This window comes from Peromyscus maniculatus, chromosome 12 (genome assembly GCF_049852395.1).
Source record: "Peromyscus maniculatus bairdii isolate BWxNUB_F1_BW_parent chromosome 12, HU_Pman_BW_mat_3.1, whole genome shotgun sequence".
In the NCBI taxonomy this organism is placed as follows: domain Eukaryota; kingdom Metazoa; phylum Chordata; class Mammalia; order Rodentia; family Cricetidae; genus Peromyscus; species Peromyscus maniculatus.
This window is the reverse complement of record NC_134863.1, coordinates 87030585-87044123: the sequence shown is the minus strand read 5'-3', so window position 1 is coordinate 87044123 and position 13539 is coordinate 87030585.

Below are 13539 nucleotides of genomic sequence, written 5' to 3'. Positions count from 1 at the left end.
GGCTAAGAAGACCCAGAGCCTGAACACAGGCAGGTTTTTACAGATTACAGTCAGTGAAGATCAGAGACCGGTTGCCAGACTCGAGCAGACTCTGCAGAGGCCATTTAACAGGAGGAAGTGTTTCCCCTCATCTCCTCCCACACTTCCTCCTCTATAAGGAAGCTTTGGCTTCATCTGTACAGATTATTCAGGAAAGAGGACAACCCAGCCATCCTGCCACAAACCACAGGACATTTCATGGAGGTCACCTTGCACACCAGGCCATGTGAAGCCAGAGGCAACCTCATTCTACACTGACTTGACAATTAGGAGGAGGAAAAGCAGGTCACAGGGAAGCTTTAACACACAGCAGTGTGTAGATATTCCAGTAGTGTATCCATCAAGATTTTGTGCTGCAGAACAATATCTTCTCATGCAAATCAGAAGTGACTACAGTGGCAATGTAGATGCCATTAGCAAGTGCAGTCTTTGAGCCCTGGGGTGTGGCTTAATGATCCCCGGCACAGTCATTTTGTGTCTTTTTTTTTTTTTCCTTCTGAGTGTGTGTGAGAGAGAAAGGTAAAAGTGGGCTATTATTTCTATGGCCCCACATTAATGCTGACATGCCTTGCAAGGAATCTCATTATGTTTCTTATTTCCGAGTCAAAGTGCTTTTGTTAGAAAGCAGCTAAAATTTTACCTGTAGGAAAATTGGCACAATTTCTTATCTTACCATCCTCAGTGCCAAGCATAAAAAATGCACTTTCTGTTTGGGTAATTTTGCACAGCGGGAACTTTAAATTATTTACAGCTTTCCTTATCTGGAATCAGAGGGAAGGGACCACTTCCCACACCACAGTTGGTCCTGGGAAATGTTCTTAGGGAAAAAAAAATGGGAATGAATTACCGATGTGAACAAGAATCAGAGAAAGAACAAAGAGTGTCCAAACACAAGAGTGCTCCTGCTCTTGTCACCGATGTGGACCTTCGGCTGGAGCAGGGACAGCAAGAAACTGGAAATAGCATGGCTCTCGGGGGCTTCTGCAAATTGGCTTTGAGACAAGCTGGGGTGGATGGGAAGGAAAGCCCTGGGTGTGATGTAGAAAGTTGGGCTGGGGATTATGTTCCTGGTCAATGAAGCTGAAATGCTGCAGCGTGTCATATGGCAGGTAGGGTGAGGGGTGGCTGTAGTAGGCAATTATCCCTTACAGTTCTAGGCTTGGGGAGCCCAAGATCAAGGTGTTGCTCTTCACTTACAGAGGCCATCCTCTCTCTCATCATGTCAAGAAGAGGAAGACAGAGGGAGAGAAGGGGGAGGAGAAGGAGGAACAGCAGAAGGAAGGGGAGAAAGAAGAGGAAGAAGAGGGACAGATAAAGGGAGAGGAGGAGGCAGAGGTGGAAAGAGGAGAGGCAAGAGAACTATAATATCTGTCACCCTTTAAACTCCCGATCATCATCACACTGGGCTTAGAGCTATAACACACAAATCTTGGAGGGACACATTCAATCTGTAACAATTTTCTTTTACTTTGCTAGAAATGTTCTAGAAATGCTGGGGCTGCTGACTGCACAGGTTTTTGAACCTGGTAAAACCTTTGAATTATCCACTTCCAGTGGCTGCATTAAACCCATCTTGTGAGTTTTGTCTTCATGAAGCCATTTTTGTCTGGGTTCCCTGAAGTACAAGCTGAGGTGTGCCTGAGAACCCAAGGGAGGCAGGGAGAGGGATATGTAGGCTGACGCAGGTGGGTGGGGGAAGGGCTGTGGCAGAGGCTGCAGGCTGAGGGCTAGAGTGAGGCAGTTTTAGAAAGAGCCTTCCTACCGATGACAGGAGGGAGGCCTTCCCAGAAGTCCTTGGCAGACCAACAGTGTGAGCGTCACATTTAAACAGTCACTCAAAGAAACACAGGACTTTATTTGCCTTTTCTCCCCCTGCACTGAGGTATATGCTTGCAGTGAAGGCTGACCGGAGCTTTGCTGAAGGTCATTCTGCCCTGGTACCAATGCCATCACCACCTTACCCTGGGGTGGGAGTTGGGTATTCCTGTGTACCCCAGCAGCCCAAATCTCTTCCCCAGTGGCTGTAGTCATCATGATTACCAAACCTCAATTCTGTTCCAATTATATTCTTGGAGCTATGGCATCCACTTTGTGTATGAAGATTATAGTGTGTGTGTGTGTGTGTGTGTGTGTGTGTGTGTGTGTGTGTGTGTATGTGCGCACGTATGCAAGTATGCACAGGGGTGAGTGTGAGCATGCATGTGGAGGCTAGGGGAATACCTCAGTTGTTGTTCCTTAGATGTTACCCACCTTATTATTACTATTATTTTGAGACAGAGTCTTTCACTGGCCTACAGCCTGCTCTGAAGGCTAGACTGGCTAATCAGTGAGCTCCAGGGATCTGCTAATCTCTGCCTTCCCAGTGCTGGGATTACAAGTGTGTGCCTGCACTCAGCGTTTAATATGGGCTCTGCGGTCATCTGCAAGTCTTCATGCTTGTCTGGTGAGCACTTTACTGAAGGAGCTAGCTCCCTAGCCTCCTCTTTATACTTTATGAGTTAAATTGAACAACAGAAAAGTGTGACCACTTTATCAAGGTGTTGGGTACCTAACTTAAGAACTTACATCTTGCGTACTTTGAACTTGGTGATAAGGATGTCCAGATGGTCTTGGAAGCTTGCATACGTAGGCCTGAGCCTCCTGTGTGGCCCTGGTCATGACACTACAGCTGTACAGGCAGCATGGAAGTTCAGTGTGTGTTTTTGATTTACAGGACACTCTGACATACATTTTGAAGCCACTGTTTGACATTAGCTGGGTCAAGATGACCTTGTCAACACATTAAAAATCACTGTTCTCCCAAATACCAAATAGCTGAACACAGGCCTTCCTGGTCTGATGGCTCTCTCTCCTTTGCTGAAAGGATCACTATTTCTTATTATAGAAATTTCTAGAATGCATCTTCCCTGCTCCTGAGAACATGTTCCCTTTGTAATCAGAAAAATAGAAAGGATTTTTACAAAGTTCATTAGAATTGGATTAGTTTCTTAAGTCCAGTCAGTTTAAAACAGACTTTCAAAAGGCTTTCATGAGTTTTAAGTGTACTGTACAGAACACGGAAGGAACATTTTACTGCTGAGCGGGGGACTTCTGTCCTAGCCAGACTCAGAACAAAGGATGATTCTCAGTGGAGGCTGCTTTCCTCCTTTAATTCCTCAGGTCCGGTGGCTCGTCCTTACTTATGTGTTCCATCTGCAGGGGACACAGTTGCAGAGCTCACGCAAAGCAGGGGCTACAGTAGTGACAGTTGGGAGAAATCATAATTGTGGTCAATTTTTTGTTTGTTTGGGACAGGGTCTCACTGTGTAGCTCGGGCTGTCCTGGAACTCACTCTGTAGACCAGGTTAACCTTGAACTCACAGAGATCCACCTGCCTCTGCCTCCTGAGTGCTGGGATTAAAGGTGTGCAGCACCACACCCAGCTATAATTGTGGTCACTTTTCAAAGATGATGTACCCACAAGGTACAACACATATAGAATATGAAGCAGATTCTGGCATTATCTCCTCTAGCTACCAGCTCCTTTTTGGAGGCATCTGAAAATATCAGAATCCTACAGTTATTATACACATGTTCAAACAAGCAAAATGTTATGTGCATGAGAGTATATGTATATATGCATATACATACTATATGCATCCACTAATGAATTTGTATGTCAAAGCCAGGTGAGATGATGCATGCCTTCAATCCCAGCTACTTGGAAGGCTGGGGCAGGAGGGCTGTGAGTTTTAGGCCAGCCTGGGCTATATGAATTTATAGGCTGAATGTAGGTATATAGTCTGAACAATGAGCATAAATTCCATGTTTTTGTCTGAGTGACAACACCATAAAGTGATTCATAGCCTTTCCTGAATCTTGTTATAAAGAAAATTTTCTCCAAAAGGACATTGTGCAATCTTCAGTTCCTTGATAAAGCACACATTATTTTATGTGCCACCAAGAAAGAAAGAAAGAAAGGAAGAGAGAGAGAGAGAGAGAGAGAGAGAGAGAGAGGAAGGAGGAGGGGGAGGGGGAGGGGGATGGAGGGAGGGAGGGAAGGAGGGAAGGAGGAAACAGGCCACCCATTAATATACTCTAGAACATCAACTATAAAAACCATTGCAGTTTCTGAGATACATCCTCAAAAGTGAACCAGGTGCAGTTACACAAGGTGGTAGGGTAATATCCAAGAGGTGTCATTGCAAATTCACAGCTCCTCAGTCTCCTGTGAGGCCTGTAAGACGGTCAGTTTTCATCTGAAATAGCTGAGCACAATCTTACCAGCCTTGTTTTGTTTCTGAATACTTATATGCTTTACGTATTTTGCTAATACCTTGCTTATTTCGTTTGTAGCTATACAGACTTTTTTTTGTCTTCAAAAAGTTAGATCACCCATTTTAAAAAGAATTCTTCATTTATTTTACTTTCTCCATATGCATTATTTTTTATTTTATAGTCAAGTCTTTCTACCATCTCTTTTATAGTTTCTAGGTTTTTCATCATGGTCAGGATCTGTTTGAACTTGAAGATGGATGGAAACAATCCATCCCTGATCACTGAGGCTACTTCTGGTAGTCCTTACAAACTTGTAGGAATTATTTTGTCTATGGTTTTAAATGTGGATTCATAATATTTCAGATCAGGTTTCTCCAGTGATACAAAATGCCACCACAGATCCTAACGTCCCTCATACATCTGGATTTTTATTGTCTTATTTGCGTGTTTGTGTTTCTGCTACACAGTTTCAATTGCAGTTTGTTTTAATCTTATTCATAGAGGCTCTCTCGATGAGTCATTTTGTGTTATCATTTCAACATTTCATGATCTACCTTGCTTCTTTGGAACATTTAGTTAGCAAAAAAATTTCCACTCATGTTTTTATTGTGACTGTGTCTATTGGATGTCATAGACTATTCAGGTTTTCAGTGTCTTGTTCTTCACAGGAACCCTGACCATCTCCTGTTAAGTTTATTTCCATTTAAAATTGATGTTTTATAATTGTAAGAATTCTGTTATTTTTATAATCACCTTTAGACAAGTTACTCAGGGGTTCTAAGTAGATATATGTTAGGATTATAATTTCACTACTTCCCGTATTAGTTTGCTTTTCTCTTATTTGATAAACAACATGACCAAAAGCAGCTTATAGAAGAAGGTTTATTTTGGCTTAAGGTTCAAGAGGAAGAGTCTGTAAGTGTTAAAAGTGAAATTGTATCAACTTGTATTCAAAAATCATACCTGAAGAGAGATAATGAATTAAAGCCCTCAGTCCCTAGCTACCTAATGCTGCCTTTGTGATCTTGGGATGTACATATGCTATGGTACCCACATAGCAGGTAGCCTGCCAATGTAATGTCATGGGCTTGTGTCAGGTGATGTCACAGAGGTAGCTTGAAATCAGCCATGGGCAGTGTGTTCTCATCTTGGATTCTGGCAAATGTCTCTCTAACCAGAACTTGATTTATTGTTATATTTCTTGTCTGGAAGAAGGAAGTACTAGAGAAAATGTTGGCAGATGCATATTAAATATAAAAGTATGTAGTGCTCTTTACCATTATGATATAAACAGAAAGAATTGAGGCCCCAGACATGTAGCATGCAAACTATTAAACCACGTAGCAAGGAAATAAAATATTCCAGTGACCAGTGAGTGAAGTTCTGAAACACATTTGTTTGTGCTTCGTCTATCTTGTCAATGTGAATAAAAACACCAAGATCCAGCCCCAGCCTGGAACTGTAAGCTGAAAAATATCCCTTCCTACCCTAGGTTCCTTTCAGGTCAAGAAATTTTATCACAGCACCAGCAATGAAGCTAGGGCAGTCAGTAAAGTATCACATGAGGAGCTGATGTTGTGGTGATATTGTGTTCCCCAAAATGTGCACCCTAATAAACTTATCTGGGGTCAGAGAGCACAACAGCCACTAGATACAGAGGCCAGAAAATGATGGCGCACATGCCTTTAATCTTAGCATTCTGAAGGCAGAGATCCATCCAGATCTCTGTGAGTTCAAGGCCACACTGGAAACAGCCAGGCATGGTGACACATGCCTTTAAGCCCAGAAAGCAATGACAGAAAGCAGAAAGGTATATAAGGCATGAGAACCAGGAACTAGAGCCTAGTTAAGCTTTTAGGCTTTTGAGTAGCAGTTTGGCTGAGATTCATTCTGGATGAGGACACAGAAGCTTGCAGTCTGAGGAAAACAGGACCAGCTAAGGAATTGGCAAGGTGAGGTAGCTGTGGCTTGTTCTGCTTCTCTGATCTTCCAGTATTCACCCCAATATCTGGACCTGGGTTTGTTTTTATTAATAAGAACTTTTAAGATTCGTGTTATATGATGTGGCAAGTGTGTGTAATCTCAGGGCTGGGGAAGCAGAGACAGGTGGGTCCCTGAGGCTTGATGGCCAGCCAATTTAGCCAATCAATGAGCTCCAGATTTAGGGAGCGACCCTGTCTCAAAAACTAATAAAAAGACACCTGATGTTAATGTATGCACAGACACAGACACACAGACACACACACACACACACACACGCTGTGGGATGGTCTGTATGTCAAATGTGTTGCTCTGATTGGTCAATAAATAAAACACTGATTGGCCAGTGGCCAGGCAGGAAGTATAGGCGGGACTAACAGAGAGGAGAATTGAGAGAACAGGAAGGCAGAGGGAGACACTGCCAGCTGCCGCCAGGACAAGCAGCATGTGAAGATGCCAGTAAGCCACGAGCCATGTGGCCAAGTATAGATTTATGGAAATGAATTAATTTAGGATATATGAACAGTTAGCAAAGAAGCCTGCCACGGCCATACAGTTTGTAAGCAATATAAGTCTCTGTGTTTACTTGGTTGGGTCTGAGAGGCTGTGGGACTAGCGGGTGACAGAGATTTGTCCTGACTGAGGGCCAGGCTGGAAAACTCTAGCTACACACACACACACACACACACACACACACACACACACACACACACACACGCCACACTCTAATGGATGCACACATCTCTGCCTCTGTCTGTCTATTTCTCTCTCTTATACACACACTCTTATACACATACACACACACACACACACTCATACACACTCACAAACAAGGACTCATATACTAAATTAAGCCCTGTTCATTGTTAGATCTAAACTCCTCATCAATTGGATCATGAGTTCTCTATGGACATAAAAGAATTCTGCCAGAATGAATCAAAGCACATTGTAAGAGACAGTGTGCTGTATGGAATTTATAATAAGAATGTTGCATAGGGTATAATTTGTAAATTGTGCCCTTTATATGAGCAAATTCAGACTTAACATTATATATGCATCGTAAACACACACACCCTTCTGCACTTACCAAATATTAAAAAATGAAACAACACACTGTGAGAAACACTTATGGCACAGCACACGTGGAGGTCAGTGAGCAGTTCTCAGGTGTCTGTCCTCCCCCTCCCCCTGAGGCAAGGCCTCTCAGATGTTTCTGCCACTGCGCTGGATACTCCAGAATCACTGGCTTGCAACCTTCTAGGTGATTCTCTCCCTCCTATCTTGCTGCAGGAAGGCTGGGATTTCAGATGCCCACCATAGAATTAGGATTTTGTTTTTGTTTTGTAGGGGCTGGAAAGATGTCTTTGTGATTAAGAGCACATGTAGCTCTTTCAGAGCACCAGGGTTCACTTCCCAACACCCACTTGAAGGCTCACAACAATCTTTATTTCCAGTTCTAGGGGCTGTAATGTGGTCTTCTGAACTCAAACACTGGGCATACACATGCTGCATAATACACATACATAAGACAAAGCACTCATACACATTAAAAAACAAGAACACAACAATAAACTCCAAATAAAACCTATGGGTTTTATGGATCCCAACTCCGTTCCCCAGCTTGCACCCCCAGCACCTTACCCACTGAGGACAACCCAGATCCTGCTTCTCTCCTTTTGAGAGCTGGTCACCTGTCAATGTTAGATCTCTAAGTGTCCTCTCTGCATCCATCCTTGTCACTTCCTGTCATTCTCACCACGCTGGGGATTTAGTTAGGCCTTCAAACACCCTCAGCGATGCCCATCCTGGGCAACATCCCTAGTCCTCCTTGTACTTTTTATCTAAGGATAGGGCCTTCATAAAGTTGCTCAGGATAGCTTTGGATTTGCCAGGTAGACCGGGCTGACTTTGGCTTGTAACTTTCCTGCCTCAACCTCCGGCAGCTAGAATTAGAATTAGAGGTCTGCACCACCAGCACCCTGCTAATCTTTCTGAAATTCAAATGTGTTCACTGATTTTTTTGTTTCTGGTGACCATTTTACCTTCTGCGAGTATGAGTCATAGGTCTAAGCAACATGGTTGGTACAGACAAATAAATGCCGTCTTTATAGTATAGAATGTATACTCTAGAGAGTCAGACACTAGTGAGTTCCATAGAAAGCCAGAGCAGGGAAGAAAGCTACAGAGAGCAGCTAACAAGGGTGGCATTAAAAATAACAAAAGTCACACAGCAGGCCCTCGTAGTACTGCCTTTGGGACTGGATTTGAGCTCTGCTTCCAAGTGTCACCCCCAGCTCCGTGGTAGCTCAGCCCTGTCTGACCTTGGCTGTAGGTCATGGCACCTTTCCTTCTTCCTCTGTTGTAGTCTCCACCGACCCACTCAGAGCCAGCTTTGGTGAAAGCCCCAGGCTTATAGGTTGCTTAGGGAAAGAATTTGCATAAAAATCTGGAGCCTTAGTCTAACTTCAAGTAAAACTTGTTACCCAACAGCGAGTGCTGGAGGGGACATGCTGAGAGAGACTAAAATGTCACCGAGAGTGCACATACTTAAATGAAAGTGGTAGAGTCATATTTTGCTCCCTGACTGTGTCAGAGAGGCTGTGGCTTATGCAAATGGTGTTATGTAAAGCTGTTCTTCCTGCTCTCTGAACACCAGAAGCATCCAGAGAACTTGTGTTTGTCTTGGCCGTGGAGACAGACAGGCTTTTACTTCAGAGACTTAGGTGAGTTCCAGTTTTGTTATCACCATAATAAATTCCCACAAATTAATGGCTCACTGCTCAACTTTATCACCTCTGGGTTTTGTAGATCCAAGGCTTATCCTAGAATTCTTGAGTTCTCCTCTCAGGATATCACAAGGCAAACAGCAAGGTATTTTCCAGTGTGAGGCTACAGTTAGAATTATGACCTGACTCAATTGGGGATTAGAAGAATTGAGCAGATCAGAGGCAAGGCTTTGAGACTGATATCCTGTCTAAACTCTGTAACCACGAGAGTAAAGAGCATCTCCATACATATGTACACACACACACACACACACACACCATACACACACACACACACACACACACACACACACACACATGCACGAGGACGAAAACTTATATCTAAGTGTTCAGCAGTGATGTGTGGAGTTCATATCCTGCTTTCTCTGACGCTCTGGTGAAGAGCATCTTTGATTACATGGCTCACCAAGGAAACCCACTGTCATATCTTGGTATTCAGGTCCCTTGTGGGTATACTTTATTACATCTGTAAGACTCATTTCACTGTAGAATTTACTAGTTATTGGTATAACACCAGGTGTCAAAGTGATAGGAGCCTGAATTTTCTCTACCTGGCCCATTGCCCATAATGGTACACAAGCCCTTATGCTGAAATTACAGACATCTCCTCTGTTACAGCACTGGCTCACAGTCTAGATCTCATCGGCTCACAAGCACCAAATGTGAGTGTTCAAATTAGAGGCAGCTGACAAATTTTGTTGAGTACAGCTAGCGGACATAGTTACTTCATATTTGTGGGCCTGTGATGCTACAGTGACATGCTATTTGTCACCAGTATACAGGGTAGAATAGGCACAGCTTAGTAGGTACATTTTCCATCAAAATGGTACGTAGTGGAAACTGAAAAGGAAACCAGAAGTCCATCCAGGCAAATTCCACTGGACTCCAAGCCTGGGAATGCTGATCTTATTTCCTGTATGGGACCACTAAGCTCTCTTCACCCCCAGTCATCTTTCCTTTGCTGTAAAAACGATGAGAATAGGAGACAGAAACTGGTCTGGTAGGGGAGGGAGCCTGTCATAGCAACTTGACACAAGCTAAAATAATCGGAGAGGAGGGAGCCTCAACTGAGAAATTACCTCTGTAGGATCAGGCTGTAGGCAATGCTGAAGGATATTTTTTTAATTGGTGATTAATTCGGGAGATTAGCCCATGTCAGGCGGTGCCACCCCTGGACAGGTGGTCCTATGTGCTGTACAAAAAAGCAGACTGAGCTAGCCAGTAAGCAGCACTCTTCCATGGCTTCTGCATCAGTTCCTGTCTCCAGGTTCCTGCCTTGGCTTCCTACAGTGAACTGTGATTCAGCATGTGAACTTCAAACAAACTCTTTCCTTCCCGAGTTGCTTTTGGTCATGGCTTTTCATAATAGCAATAGTAATCCTAATAAGGCAGAGCCTAAGAATGTCCACAGTTCCAAAAATGTCCTTGCTGGTGGCTAGGGATGGTTCCCTGTTATCTCTTTAATGGGCATCTCTGCCTACAGGGTTTGTGACTACATGAGGAGGTGGGATTGGTGGCTGTTGAGTTTCCATAACCCCATCTCTCCCTCCCCAGATAACCACAATCAGAGCTAAGAAAGGCTCTGCCACTCTCAGCCATCCTGACACTAAAATTCTCTTCCATACTAAAAGCTATCCCTGTTTTCTGTTGAAATTTTTGATCAACCTGCTTCCTGCCCAGAGAAATTTAGAAGACCAGAAACCCTGTCACTTTATCCTCTTTCCGACTCTTTGCAATGTATAGTAAGTGTTCCCAGTGCAAAGGATCCAAGAACCTTGTGGGTCACCGGGATCACCTGGGGATCCCTCACCCCAGCATGCTATTTTCCTTGTAAAGCTGTCACCAGATTTCCACCTGAGAATGTTTTCCCCCCTTTGAAACATTTTAGTTCCTGAATCAATAAGCAAAACCCAAAACACAGGTGTTCATTTGTTCTGAGTGAACTTGATCTCCAGGAATCTGACTTTAGGTAAACAACAGGATAGGAAGCAATTTGATGTTCTTTACTTTCGTGGCTGCAGAGATGGGGCATCAGCCCTAAAGCTATTTGTTTTCCATGACTGTGGGATCAGTTCACAATAATCAATGAGAACACTACAGAATACATTAGAAATTGCACTTTGACAACCCCTGGTTGATGATATATGATAAAGTAGCCATCCATACATAAGCTAGATAGATATTAAATGGATATATTCATGGCTAACCCTTGAAAAGATAGGATGAAATTTGAATTGAGTAACAACTGGGCTGATCATTAAACCCAGCATGTCAAAATGGACAATAAGCAAATTAAAAGGTATCTGCACACAAGGACACATATTGTCATAGTAAAGAATATAGCAATAAAGTTCATCAGAAATTAATAAAGCAAGAACTAACATAATAAAAATGTCACAGAACTGATTGGGGAAACATAGAAGAAATTGTTGCAAACAGTATGTTTAAAGAGACTCTGTTTGAACCTTAGAATTTCCTTGAAAATGAGAAACATTGGTGAGGGAAGTAATTGTGAGTCTGAATACAATATAAACAGATTGAGGAAAATGTAAGAGTAGGTGTGGGGTTCTCTACAACCCGTTGGCAAACCCTGTGTGAACATGTATGGGTATTTAGAAGATATAAATTGACATCCATCTTCATACTCACACACAGGCTCCAAATATTTGGCTGTTATTTCCCTGGGGCACCTGAGCTGAAATCTGTGCTCGGTCACAAAATAACGAAAATAGTCCATCATTTATTCTTGAAGCCTGGATGTCACATCAGACACTTATTACTGCATATCAAGGACCAGAGGGCTTCTAAGTGACAACACCAAGATCACCTCAAAGGTATGCATTTCTGAGATGCTGACATGTGGACTACCAGAGTACCCAGCCACAGTAGCAGATGATCGTGGAAAATTCTGGATGAATTAGGCTGGAGTCTTGTCATTGGCATAGGAAGAAAATAGTCCCCTGGTTGTTTACTCAGTGCAAAGAGATGCAGCTGACTGGAAAAGATGGATTTCTACCACCCTTCCCTCCCCTGCCTATCAAAGAGATTTGTTTGCAAGGCTGCTGAGGAAGTGTGTCAATTACTACAAGCTCAGATTGGGGATCCGGCTTCATCACATAGGGCAGAGAATTAGCTGGGGAGAACTGTGTGAGTGTGGATGAAGGAGTGATGGGAATTTTTGCAGAGAATATTTGAGATATTTGGGTGCACATGCTTGTGACATGTGCCAGGTATGCTGGGTCAAAATGATGGTCCCCAAAGATTTGTCTAACTGGATGCTGTGAACATGGCTTTGTTTGGAAAAGGAATCTTTGCAGATGAAATAGAAGTGACCATTCTAGCTGAGGGCGGGTCCTAGATGAATAATGCATCTTCTCTTTATAAGAAGGGGAGATAAGAGAGGAAAGAAGATGATGGGAGCAGAGATCTGAGGGAGGCATCTTCAGGCCTAGCAGCACTCAGGGTTACCAATAGCAACAAGAAACTAAGAGAAAAAGCATGATCCGGACTTTCCCTCAGAGTCTGCAGACACAGCCAACCCCACTGCCCTGGGATAGCGTATTTCTGACCTTCTGAACAATGAGATTAACTCTTTGTCGCTTGAGAGTTTCATACATGTGCATCGTGCATTTTAATTAAATCTACCCCCTTTCCTTTCCCTCCAAATCCCTCCTTATTCCCCCAATTATCCACCCAATTTCATGTGATTTAAAAAAAAATACCCACTTAGTGCTTGCCTGTATGTGCATGGCTGTATGATCATCTGCTGGAGCATAGGTAGCCTCCCAGGGGCCGCATCTCTGAAGAAAACTGACTTCCCCTAGAAGCCACCAATTGCCAACAGCTCATCTGTTAGGGGTTGTACTTCATGAGTCCCCCCACCCCAATCCATGCTAGGAATTTGTCTGGCTTGGTTTTGTGCAAGCCTTATACAAGCAGTCACACGTACTGTGAGTTCATGCTTGCAATGGCCTTGTTGTGGCGGACAAATACCATTTTCTTGCAGATGTCCACTACCTCTGGCTCTCACAGTCTTTCTGCTTCCGCTTCTGCAGTGATCCCCGAGCCTTGGAGGGAGGGGTTGTGATATAGCTGTCCTGTTTCTGGCTGGTCACTCTCCATAGTCTCTGAGAATAGTTATCTCTTCTTCTGAGCTACCCAGTCTGTGTGGTAATTTGTTCAGAAACTCTAAGAAATGAATCTACTGGGCAGGAGTGGAGGAGGGTGGAAGGAAGAACCAAAAAGATCCTGCCCTTGTAAAGAGTGCCCAGAATTCCTTGTCAGAATCCCCTTGGCCCATGTGTATGGGGACAACAGAGCACTACAGACAACTTATGTACAGATTTTATTTCTCATGGTTCAGGCAGCTGAAAAGTCCAGCCTCAGGTCCCTCACCTGAGATCACCATGCTTGCTAATACCTGTAAAGACCCCATTTACAAATGAGGCTACACACTCTGCCATGTCATAACATGGAT